Source organism: Myxocyprinus asiaticus, chromosome 3 (genome assembly GCF_019703515.2).
Source record: "Myxocyprinus asiaticus isolate MX2 ecotype Aquarium Trade chromosome 3, UBuf_Myxa_2, whole genome shotgun sequence".
Classification (NCBI taxonomy): Eukaryota; Metazoa; Chordata; class Actinopteri; order Cypriniformes; family Catostomidae; genus Myxocyprinus; species Myxocyprinus asiaticus.
The window spans coordinates 26,294,659-26,307,563 of NC_059346.1; the positions used below are offsets into that span (position 1 = coordinate 26,294,659).

Here is a 12,905-nt window from a genome sequence, read left to right on the forward strand (position 1 = left end):
CTTACACTGTATCTTAAAAATCAAAATACACCTCCTTTTGAAGCACTTTTTCCTCAAATTCTATCAGGATAGACTCAGTCTCTTTTTTTTCTCTGCTCCCCTTGTCATGCTTTTAACATTATTCACCATATTATTTTCCACCTTCAGATTCTCCACTAGATCTCTTATGTTAACACTGAGAGGAACCCCTTAGATCACCCCCTTACTACCACTGAGTCTTTTTTCTCCAACTTTTACAACCCTAAATCACTTTAACTTTCCCAGTGCTCGTCATTTTCTTTGCCTTTTCTACCTGTGCTTCAGGTTTGCATCCTATTAATAGATTTCCATCTCCTAATATTCTTGCATATTTTACTCCCCAAACCTGTCCTCTAATGATTTTTGTTAGTTTGATCGGATCGACCTACTTAACTCCTTCTCCCTTGAACTTAACTACTACATTCATCAATCCTTTCTCTGACTTCTCACCTTCTCTTCCTTCACTCTCCGATTCACCTACGCTAGATGAATCTTTTTTCCCCTTCTTGTCTTTGTTTCCTCTCATTACCTCAACCCATTCACTTTCCTTACTTCCTTCTTCCTCACTATAATCCATACTGTCACTATCGATTTCTGTCTCCCTTCCTGCCATGTTGTTTGGTTTTGCCAAGAACATTGTAACAATATCGTTCCGGACCTATACAGGCCATCGGTCGATATTCCCACAACAAGTTCTCCCCAAAACCCAGTCTTACTGTTTTTCTGCTTCAAAAGTAGTAAGTCCACAGTCAGCTGGCGTCCTCTCCCATTTAGTATCTCGGACAGAGCCGCATTTTTTATATGAAAGGTGTGACGGTTGTGCAAAGCTTGCGTACTACTGCCACCTGCTGAATGGAAGTGTGTGAAAGCTTTTTACAATTTAGTAACCTTCATCAACATATATTTTCACCTTTATCACAGTGGAGAGTATTTTTTTCTTTTCAAATTAAGCCCAAAAATCAATATTGTTTTGACAAAATGAGATATGTAAGCCCCAAATCAATACAACAAAATAACAATTAAATTGTATTTTGCATTGTGATATTTAAAGGAATATTCCGGATTCAATACAAGAAGCTCAATCGACTGCATTTGTGGCATAATGTTGATTAGCATAAAAAATGATTTCGGCTCGTCCCTCTTTTCTTAAAATAATAATAATTAAATAAAGCAAAATTTGAGGTTATACAGTGAGGTACATAAAATTATAGTGCATAGGGACAATTTTTAGAGGGTTTAAATTCAGAAATGTGAAGCTTACAATTTTATAAAAGCACTTCACCTTAATTATTTTGTCAAAACGTGTGTATTATTTGAGGTGTACAATTGTAAAACTTTATATAACTTTCCACAGAAAAGGTAGAAAACGATTTAATCACACTAATATCATGTTAACACATACAATGGAGCCGAGCCTCCTGACGTACTTCCGCTTTGAAATAGTGCGGCCCATTAGTATCCGGTTAAACGGATGTACATGCATCGTAGTTGCCTAGTTCCCGAAACGCAACCTAAAATTAGTGTTCGAAAGAGGATTTTAAAGTACGGATCTTTTCAGAAATAGGAGAATAAATATTCTACACATTACCGTGTACAGCTTCTTCAAAATTCAGTGGAAGAACAGTTTTCAGAGCTTTAATTCAGCCCGAGCCGATCTGAGAATGGCTGGTTAACTAGATCTCTAATCCAAGCGCATTTCACCGTTTTTGTAGCAGGCATTGATCCACAGATCAGCTCGAAACGCAAATGACAAAAGGTGGAACGAGACAAAGGGTGTCAGCACAAGCAGCACTCTTTGAATTAAACTATTACATGCTTCAGTCACTGTTATGTTCCATGTGTAAGGGAGGAGAGAGACGATAAACACATGCAATAACCTGTTTTTAATATTTGTTTATTAAATATTTATTGGTTTGGAGAGAATATTCAGATTAAATAAGAAAATGCCTTGCTGTATGTGAGGTGTTTATCCACTAGATGTCGCTGTCCTTCGCTTAATCCTGCGTCTGCGCAGCCAACATGTTTTCACCGCCATGTTGAACCGGCGACTTATCAATGAAACGTGTCTTTACGGGGAAACGTGTTATAAACGTTATCACATTTCCCTCTTCTCAGCTCATATGTATGTTTAGTATAAGATAAGTGTGATTTTTAGTCTTCCATAGCCAACAATGGGAAAGAGATACAGACTGAAAGAGGCTGGAATAGTGGTGTATTTTTGTTGGTTACCAGCACATGTTGGGGTATCTGGTAATGAAGTTGCAGATAAACTAGCAATAAAAGCACTAGGCAAGAGGGAGGTGGATGTTAAAGTACCTATGGGGAAAAAGGAAGCAAAATCGATTCTAAAGAAAAAGTTAATTAATAAATAGCAAATTAGATGGGACAGTAGTAACACAGGGAGATGGTTTTATAGTATTACACAGACAGTTGGGAGGATAAATTGCCAGGGAGGAAATAGAAAAGAAGTATTGCTGTCTAGATTAAGACTGGGACACACAGGGTTGAAATCAACACTGGCACTTATGGGTTTGCATGAAAATGGATTATGTGATGTGTGTGGTGTTTCTGAAAATGTATGTCATGTGCTTTTTATGTGTAGTAAATATAATATATACTATATTGCCAAAAGTATTTGCTCACCCATCCAAATAATTGAATTCAGGTGTTCCAATCACTTCCATGGCCACAGGTGTATAAAATGAAGCACCTAGGCATGCAGACTGCTTCTACAAACATTTGTGAAAGAATGGGCCGCTTTCAGGAGCCCAGTGAATTCCAGCGTGGTACTGTGATAGAATGCCACCTGTGCAACAAGTCCAGTCGTGAAATTTCCTCGCTATTAAATATTCCATAGTCAACTGTCAGTGGTATTATAACAAAGTGGAAGCAATTGGGAGTGACAGCAACTCAGCCACGAAGTGGTAGGCCACGTAAAATGACAGAGCGGGGTCAGCAGATGCTGAGGCGCATAGTGCGCAAAGGTCGCCAACTTTCTGCAGAGTCAATTGCTACAGACCTCCAAAGTTCATGTGGCCTTCAGATTAGCTCAAGAACAGTGCGTAGAGAGCTTCATGGAATGGGTTTCCATGGCCGAGCAGCTGCATCCAAGCCATACATCACCAAGTGCAATGCAAAGCGTCGGATGCAGTGGTGAAAAGCACGCCGCCACTGGACTCTAGAGCAGTGGAGACGCGTTCTCTGGAGTGACGAATCACACTTCTCCGTCTGGCAATCTGATGGACGAGTCTGGGTTTGGTGGTTGCCAGGAGAACGGTACTTGTCTGACTGCATTGTGCCAACTGTGATGTTTGGTGGAGGGGGGATTATGGTGTGGGGTTGTTTTTCAGGAGCTGGGCTTGGCCCCTTAGTTCCAGTGAAAGGAACTCTGAATGCTTCAGCATACCAAGAGATTTTGGACAATTCCATGCTCCCAACTTTGTGGGAACAGTTTGGGGATGGCCCCTTCCTGTTCCAACATGACTGCGCACCAGTGCACAAAGCAAGGTCCGTAAAGACATGGATGAGCGAGTTTGGTGTGGAAGAACTTGACTGGCCTGCACAGAGTCCTGACCTCAACCCGATAGAGCACCTTTGGGATGAATTGGAGCAAAGACTGCAAGCCAGGCCTTCTCGTCCAACATCAGTGTCTGACCTCACAAATGCGCTTCTGGAAGAATGGTCAAAAATTCCCATAAACACACTCCTAAACCTTGTGGAAAGCCTTCCCAGAAGAGTTGAAGCTGTTATAGCTGCAAAGGGTGGGCCGACATCATATTAAACCCTATGGATTAAGAATGGGATGTCACTTAAGTTCATATGCATCTTAAGGCAGATGAGCAAATACTTTTGGCAATATAGTGTATATTGTGATATATTATTCGGTCACTTTAAGAATGGGGAGGACAGAATGAAGTATGAGGATATTTTAGGAAAAGGTTTAATGGACAGACAGGTATACAGAGCACTAATTAATTTTATATATGTCTAGGGTCAAGAATATAATGTGTGTGGATGGAAATACTCTACCTATTCTGGAGCATGAAGAGCTAATTGTGAATGTTAGAGGAGCTGAACACGCAGCGCTAGCATGAGCATGCGCTCTGATTGGTCCACGGATTGGGAAGGAGTATGAAACATCCATACAGATTTTAAACTTCAGACTCATCACCCATGCAAGTTTATTTTGCCATCCAGTACAGTAGGTGGCGATAATGCTCCTAAAGAGTTGATCGCATTAAACAAGAAGAAGAAGAAGAAGAATGGGAAAGAGGTATTACTGCGACCGCAGCTTTCAGGACACCCATGCACAACAGAAAACGGCACCTGAACAGCGTCCAGCATCAACGAGCGAAGAAAGCCTGGTTTGACAACTTCAGAGGTACTCACTGAGAACTGCTTGCTGCAATAACAGAATATCAAGCAATTCCTTGAAACAAAACACCACATCTTTTCTTTTTCAAGAGCGGAGCAAGGAACCATGCAGAAATTTTCTACAGAAAGGTATACGCATGACAGAGGAAAGCCCTATATCCCTTCTTAAATATGTATTTTTAGTGCATTAGATTTTCTGATAGCTCCCTCAACAGCAGGTGTACTTTTCCCTTTTGCTCTGTAACAGGACAATGTGTATTTGGTGCAAGCTGTCGTTTTTCACACGTCCGAGAGGCAAATGAAGATTTTGGAGGAAAAGATTGATGGTGAGGCGCTCAACTGAGCAGCAGTGCCCATCACTGCATTTAATCAACTGTAGTTTTCTTGGACTTCCATCTCAAGGTGTCTTTTGGGTGGTTCATTGATTAGATCTCATAGTTTTGAGATCTATTGAGAATGCATGTCTAATGCTGTGGGCTGTTTGTCTAAACTTATACATTTGCACAATTTGTTAAACTCAATTTCCTGTCAGATGAAAGGTGGCAGGGGGAAGATCCTGCACAAAATGGATCATCTTCTGAGTGCAACACTGATGAATGGCTCTCTAGAAGAGAGAAGAAACGTGCCGCATTGACATCAGGAAGGTGATTTGGAATGGCTGAAAGTGTTCCAGATTCTATTTAGACTTTGATGTTGATAAATTATCCCAAAGTTACAATGAAAGAGGTTACCCAAACCCACTGTTTGCGTTTTAGCACTATAGCAAATACAGAGATGGTTTTCTGAATATATTTTGTCTAAAACAACCAGTGTTTGAACATGTTGCATTTCTTCATGAATGACAAATCCCAGCTGCTTAGGTGCAAGTCTGCTTCAGTGCACTTAATATACATTAAAATGTACGTTTTAGAGGTCACCCTGACAGATTTTACAAATAGATTGCCTGCAGCTGTGTCATTTGCATAATTGCCTGCAGATAGGTTTCAGTGTTAAAGAATGCACACATATGCTCTTGAGCTCAGCAGTCTAACTTGTATTACTCCTTTTATTGAACTGTTTTAAAGGGGTCATGAATTGGAAAATCAAACTTGCCATGATATCTTGACATATAAGTGTTCATAGCACTATAAAAACATACTGTAAATCTCAGAACAGAACTTATTCGTTAGTCCAAAAAAAAGTCTTTATTGAAACCAAGGTGCCAAAATGGCTTGTTCTCTACTTCCTCACAAATATGTCATAGTGAGGTATTACATCAGCACAGGCCAGCCTCTGCATAAACAGATCAACACCTACTTTATCGGCGACACTGCTTAGGCCCGCACAGATGCACCTAAAGAGTATTGATATCAGTATATTTAGACAATCTCTTTCCTTTTTAATGAAAACATGACTCATTGTAATGAATAGCGTATGCGTTTGTCACTACACTGAATATATGATGAAAGATGATTATATGATGAATGACAGTGCGACAAACACCGGTGAATGTATCCTGTACATGTTTACATGTTGCACGTTAAGTGCATCCTTTCACAGTTATAAATGTGATAGCACCATGTATTTACACTTTATTTGGTACTGTCATGCGTTAACTCAGCATTTGTAAAACACAGAAATGTTTCACTGTTGGAAAATGCCCCAACTAGTAATACCTATTACACAAATAGACAAGTCAATTACAGTGATTACCTACCACGCTGTCACAGACTGCAGAATCCGTGGTGTTTGTGGAGGGGGATAATTTTCTTCAAATTCGGGATCATACTCTGGCTCAAACATGTATGGATGAATTCCTCCGTTTGTCATTTGTTTTTTAACCATCCTAAGTTTTCAAAACAACCCCGCACGCACGTAATGGCGGGGGCGTTTACACTTATCCACATGCAAAGATGTTACCCAATCACAGCAGTGGGCGTTTACAGTCTTCAAGAACACATGCCCCAAAATACAGAGCATTTGAATCAGAGGCACAAAAACTGGATAGAAAATGACCAATTATTCCTAAATTATGACTACTTTTAATGAAAAAATCACACTAACATTATAAGTGGACCTCAAGGAATATTATAAAATAAAAATCCAAATCATGACACCTTTAAAGATGGAAGAGAAACCTGAAATCTTTAAGTTACCACCATATCTTCTGTCTATGCCAGATCTTCCCCCATCCTCCACCAGTCGGTGTTTGGAGATTTACACTGCAAAATCATTGGGGTTGAAATGGAATTTAAATAAGCTTATTTCTTTTCATATTTAAAGTGATATTTTGTAAATTTAGTGCAAACAGAGTTCATTACAAAGTGAGATTATTTTATTTTTTTAACATTTGAATCAAATTGTACATATAATGGAATTTGTATAAAATATATTTTGGTTTAGACCAAAACTAATGTTTTTTTGTTTCTGCACGACTTGACAAGGTTAAGTTCAGGACAAATGCAAGTTGTAGTTAAAATGTAATGTCTTAAATCAATTATTATGTTGTAGGGGCAATGAAATATTCTGAATAAATCGAATGCAATCAACAGCATGTTTTGGAGTTGTGTTCCTTTCTGGTCATGCAAATTGCAATTTTCTTAATGGGATAGTTAATAAAATTGGTTGCTTCATTTGATATTTGTCAAGAAATTGACAGTGATCTCAGGCTAAGTGTTAAGATTATGGAGAAAGCTTTGGTTTGTCTGCCTTCTGTATGACTTGTGAGTGGTTTAGATTGAAATTCAGATGAGAGGTGGGCCTGGGTAGCTCAGTGGTAAAGACGCTGGCTACCACCCCTGGAGTTTGCTAGTTCGAATCCCAAGGCGTGCTGAGTGACTCCAGCCAGGTCTCCTAAGCAACCAAATTGGCCCAGTTGCTAGGGAGGGTAGAGTCACATGGGGTAACCTCCTTGTGGTCACTATAATGTGGTTCGTTCTCAGGGGGGCACGTGGTGAGTTGAGCGTGATTGCCGCGGTGGGTGGCGTGAAGCCTCCACACGCGCTATGTCTCCGTGGCAATGCGCTCAACAAGCCACGTGATAAGATGCGTGGGTTGACGATCTCAGACGCTGAGGCAACTGGGATTCATCCTCCATCACCCAGACTGAGGCGAATCACTACGTGACCACAAGGACTTAAAAAAAGCACATTGGGAATTGGCCATTCCAAATTGGGGGGAAAAAAAGAAGAAAGAAATTCAGATGAGAGACGCATTTCCAATTTACTCCTGATTGCCTATTGCAGGGATGTTCTGTGCTGTTAGCTCCAATAGCCTAAGTGAATTCCCCTTGTCTTCACTGATGAATTTCACACATGACTAGCATGCAATATGTTTACGTTTAAAGTAAATGGGTTCGTCTAAAAGCCTTTGCATCTCTGCTGTACTTCTAGAAACTTTGTGATAGTCTAGTTGAATTTGGTTACTTAAAAACCAGCATAAGCAGTTGCCACTGTCCAGTGATGTACAGCCCCAAAGGCAATACAGGACACATCACGTGTAGTGTTACAGCAAACACATTCCACTAAAGCATGTATTTTATAGACATACTTACAGGTGCATCTCAATAAATTAGAATGTCATGGAAAAGTTCATTTATTTCAGTAATTCAACTCAAATTGTGAAACTCGTGTATTAAATAAATTCAATGCACACAGACTGAAGTAGTTTAAGTCTTTGGTTCTTTTAATTGTGATGATTTTGGCTCACATTTAACAAAAACCCACCAATTCACTGTCTCAAAAAATTAGAATATGGTGACATGCCAATCAGCTAATCAACTCAAAACACCTGCAAAGGTTTCCTGAGCCTTCAAAATGGTCTCTCAGTTTGGTTCACTAGGCTACACAATCATGGGGAAGACTGCTGATCTGACAGTTGTCCAGAAGACAATCATTGACACCCTTCACAAGGAGGGTAAGCCACAAACATTCATTGCCAAAGAAGCTGGCTGTTCACAGAGAGCATGTTAACAGAAAGTTGAGTGGAAGGAAAAAGTGTGGAAGAAAAAGATGCACAACCAACCGAGAGAACCGCAGCCTTATGATTGTCAAGCAAAATCGATTCAAGAATTTGGGTGAACTTCACAAGGAATGGACTGAGGTTGGGGTCAAGGCATCAAGAGCCACCACACACAGACATGTCAAGGAATTTGGCTACAGTTGTCGTATTCCTCTTGTTAAGCCACTCCTGAACCACAGACAACGTCAGAGGCGTCTTACCTGGGCTAAGGAGAAGAAGAACTGGACTGTTGCCCAGTGGTCCAAAGTCCTCTTTTCAGATGAGAGCAAGTTTTGTATTTCATTTGGAAACCAAGGTCCTAGAGTCTGGAGGAAGGGTGGAGAAGCTCATAGCCCAAGTTGCTTGAAGTCCAGTGTTAAGTTTCCACAGTCTGTGATGATTTGGGGTGCAATGTCATCTGCTGGTGTTGGTCCATTGTGTTTTTTGAAAACCAAAGTCACTGCACCCGTTTACCAAGAAATTTTGGAGCACTTCATGCTTCCTTCTGCTGACCAGCTTTTTAAAGATGCTGATTTCATTTTCCAGCAGGATTTGGCACCTGCCCACACTGCCAAAAGCACCAAAAGTTGGTTAAATGACCATGGTGTTGGTGTGCTTGACTGGCCAGCAAACTCCCCAGACCTGAACCCCATAGAGAATCTGTGGGGGTATTGTCAAGAGGAAAATGAGAAACAAGAGACCAAAAAATGCAGATGAGCTGAAGGCCACTGTCAAAGAAACCTGGGCTTCCATACCACCTCAGCAGTGCCACAAACTGATCACCTCCATGCCACGCCGAATTGAGGCAGTAATTAAAGCAAAAGGAGCCCCTACCAAGTATTGAGTACATATACAGTAAATGAACATACTTTCCAGAAGGCCAACAATTCACTAAAAATGTTTTTTTTATTGGTCTTATGATGTATTCTAATTTTTTGAGATAGTGAATTGGTGGGTTTTTGTTAAATGTGAGCCAAAATCATCACAATTAAAAGAACCAAAGACTTAAACTACTTCAGTCTGTGTGCATTGAATTTATTTAATACACGAGTTTCACAATTTGAGTTGAATTACTGAAATAAATGAACTTTCCCATGACATTCTAATTTATTGAGATGCACCTGTATATGTTAATTTATAGCACAGAAGACTAAAACTGATAAAGTTGAAGTCAGAAGTTTACATACAACTTAGCCAAATACATTTAAACATCGAAAACTTTCCTCGTCTTAGGTCAGTTAGGATCACTACTTTATTTTAAGAATGTGAAATGTCAGAATAATAGTAGAGAGAATTATTTATTTCAGCTTTTATTTAATCACATTCCCAGTGGGTCAGAAGTTTACATACACTTTGTTAGTATTTGGTAGCATTGCCTTTAAATTGTTTAACTTGGGTCAAACATTTTGGGTAGCCTTCCACAAGCTTCCCACAGTAAGTTGCTGGAATTTTGGCCCATTCCTTCAGACAGAACTGGTGTAACAGAGTCAGGTTTGTAGGCCTCCTTGCTCACACACACTTTTTCATTTCTGTCCACAAGTTTTCTATCAGATTGAGGTCAGGGCTTTGTGATGGTCACTCCAGTACCTTGACTTTGTTGTCCTTAAGCCATTTTGCCACAACTTTGGAGGTATGCTTGGGGTCCTTGTCCATTTGGAAGATCCATTTGCGACCGAGCTTTAACTTCCTGGCTGATGTCTTGGGATGTTGCTTCAATATATCCACATAATTTTCCTTCCTCACGATGCCATCCATTTTGTGAAGTGCACCAGTCCCTCATGCAGCAAAGCACCCCCACAACATGTTGCTGCCACCCCCATGCTTCACGGTTGGGATGGTGTTCTTTGCCTTGCAAGCTTCACCCTTTTTCCTCCAAACATAACAATGGTCATTATGGCCAAACAGTTCAACTTTGTTTCATCAGACTAGAGGACATTTCTCCAAAAAGTAAGATCTTTGTCCCCATGTACACTTGCAAGCTGTAGTCTGTCTTTTTTATGGTGGTTTTGGAGCAGTGGCTTCTTCCTTGCTGAGCAGCCTTTCAGATTATGTCAATATAGGACTAGTTTTACTGTGGATATCCATAAATACTGGTCTACCTGTTTCCTCCAGCATCTTCACAAGGTCCTTTGCTGTTGTTCTGGGATTGATTTGCACTTTTCGCACCAAACTACATCTTCATCTCTAGGAGACAGAATGCATCTCCTTCCTGAGTGGTATCATGGCTGCGTGGTCCCATGGTGTTTATACTTGTGTACTATTGTTTGTATAGATGAACGTGGTACCTTCAGGCATTTGGAAATTGCTCTCAAGGATGAAACAGACATGTGGAGGTCCACAATCTTTTTTCCTGAGCTCTTGGCTGATTTCTTTAGATTTTCCCATTATGTCAAGCAAAGAGGCACTGAGTTTGAAGGTAGGCCTTAAAATACATTCACAGGTACACCTCCAATTGACTCCAATTAGACAATTAACCTATCACTAATTGCCTAAAGGCTTGACATCATTTTCTGGAATTTCCCAAGCTGCTTAAAGGCACAGTTAACTTAATGTATGTAAACTTCTGACCCACTGGAATTGTGATAGTCAATTAAAAGTTAAACAATATGTCTGTAAACAATTGTTGGAAAAATGACTCATGTCATGCACAAAGTAGATGTCCTAAGCGACTTGCCGAAACTATAATTTGCTAATATTAAATCTGTGGAATGGTTAAAAAATTAGTTTTAATGACTTCAACCTAAGTGTATGTAAACTTCTGACTTCAACTGTATATTCAGCCAGATCAGCATGTTTTTAAGTGATGACAATAGTGATATTTGTAATATCTAATACCTCACACACTGATTTTCCTTTACATTCTTAAATACAAGTTTGTTGTATTAGTTAAATATATAACATTAGCAAAAGCCAAGAAGCACCACTGCTTTATTTCAGTTGTTCACATGGTACAATTAAATGTTACAGCACATTTTGGCACATCATAGATTCAAAAATTATTTCCAGGGCTACATTGATGCAATATAAATTTACATACATAAGTTGTATACATTACTGTTACATCATTACATTAATATAATTACGTGAATTAATTTGTAACTGCCAACTTGTATCAGCCATTATACTGTATGTTTGAATGCAGTCAGATGTCATTTTAAGCAAATGTGCCATCATTTTCCACGTGGGATGAAATTAATTTATATTAAATTAATATTTAAAAAATACTGGTAAATATAGTAAAAATATATTTTTCATCATCTTAAGTGTTTTATTCATTTATTATTCTGATTGAAAAAAAATATTGCCATGTTAAATAATCTGACTCCAAACAGTGTGTAAAAACAGTTCTCACAAATACACAGTAGATCAAATGCTTGAGCTTTGAAAATTGAAAGCATGATATGTTTCTGAAGTCCTGAAAGCAGTACCTCTGAATTGTATATATGTAAATGATAACTTTAATTCACAGTAAATTGTCATCAAATAAGCATATATTGCATATTTTGAGAACAAACGCTGACTTTAACATTACACAAGACGTTTTGACAGAAATATACAAATACATGCAACTGCAAGAAACAGTGCCGACACTTTTTCTGTAATATATCTGTCTCTTTTCATAAAACAATTTTAATAATATTATTTTAATAATTAATTAATAATTAAATCTTAAAATAGAGTTGCAAAATATTAATCTAAAAGCCTTAAAGAGATAGCTCACAAAAAAATGAATTGATAATGACAGGCTGCCATTTCCTTACATTCTGCCTAACATCTTTTGTGTTCCATGGGAAAAAAACAAAGCCATACAGGTTTGGAATGGAGGTGGGTAAAAATATAGATTTTCCGATGCATCGCAATCTTCATTTGAACGTTCTCGATATTGATTCTTAAATCTCAAGATCAATCTTTCACTTTACGTGCAAACAAAATCCTGGCACAACCCTTTATTACAATGAGAGGAAATCACTCGCATTAGCAACCAAATTTCGCGTTATGTGACTAAAATATATTTTAATATATTTGGCAACTGGCTGGTAAATGTTTACATTTCACTCACCAGTGATTGTGTAGTATAGTGGTGGAGTATTCAGCAGCGAGATCCTTTCACTGCATGTAGAGAGTAAAAGTTATTCTGTGTAATGTGTCAATAGACGAGATCAATGCGACCCATTTGTCACTGAATGTGTCTTTTAATACCCTTTCTGTTCTCTACAGTTAGAACAATTTTTTAAAAAAATAAATAACCATTTAATTCTAATCATGTATGGCACAGATGAGATAAAGCCATTTGAGTATCTCTCGTTAACATGCGCTCATCTACAGAGGCTCTTAACAGAAATGCCGGTTTTGTTAAAAAGACAGTACCGGTTTTAGCACGTGTTCAACGTGTAATCAGTGTAAATACTTGTAAATAGTAAAAATTATGCAATTAAACAATAAACATGTAACAAATATATCAAGTATAATATCTTATTTATCATTTTTAAAAAGCCAAAATGTGACCAAAATTATGAAAATAAAATATAATAGGT

At 38.6% G+C, this 12,905-nt stretch overlaps 1 pseudogene; it reads left to right on the forward strand.

Moving 5' to 3' along the window:
- Positions 1-1,570: 1,570 nt before the first annotated feature.
- On the forward strand, positions 1,571-4,735 carry LOC127417988 (zinc finger matrin-type protein 5-like; annotated as a pseudogene).
- Positions 4,736-12,905: the final 8,170 nt, after the last annotated feature.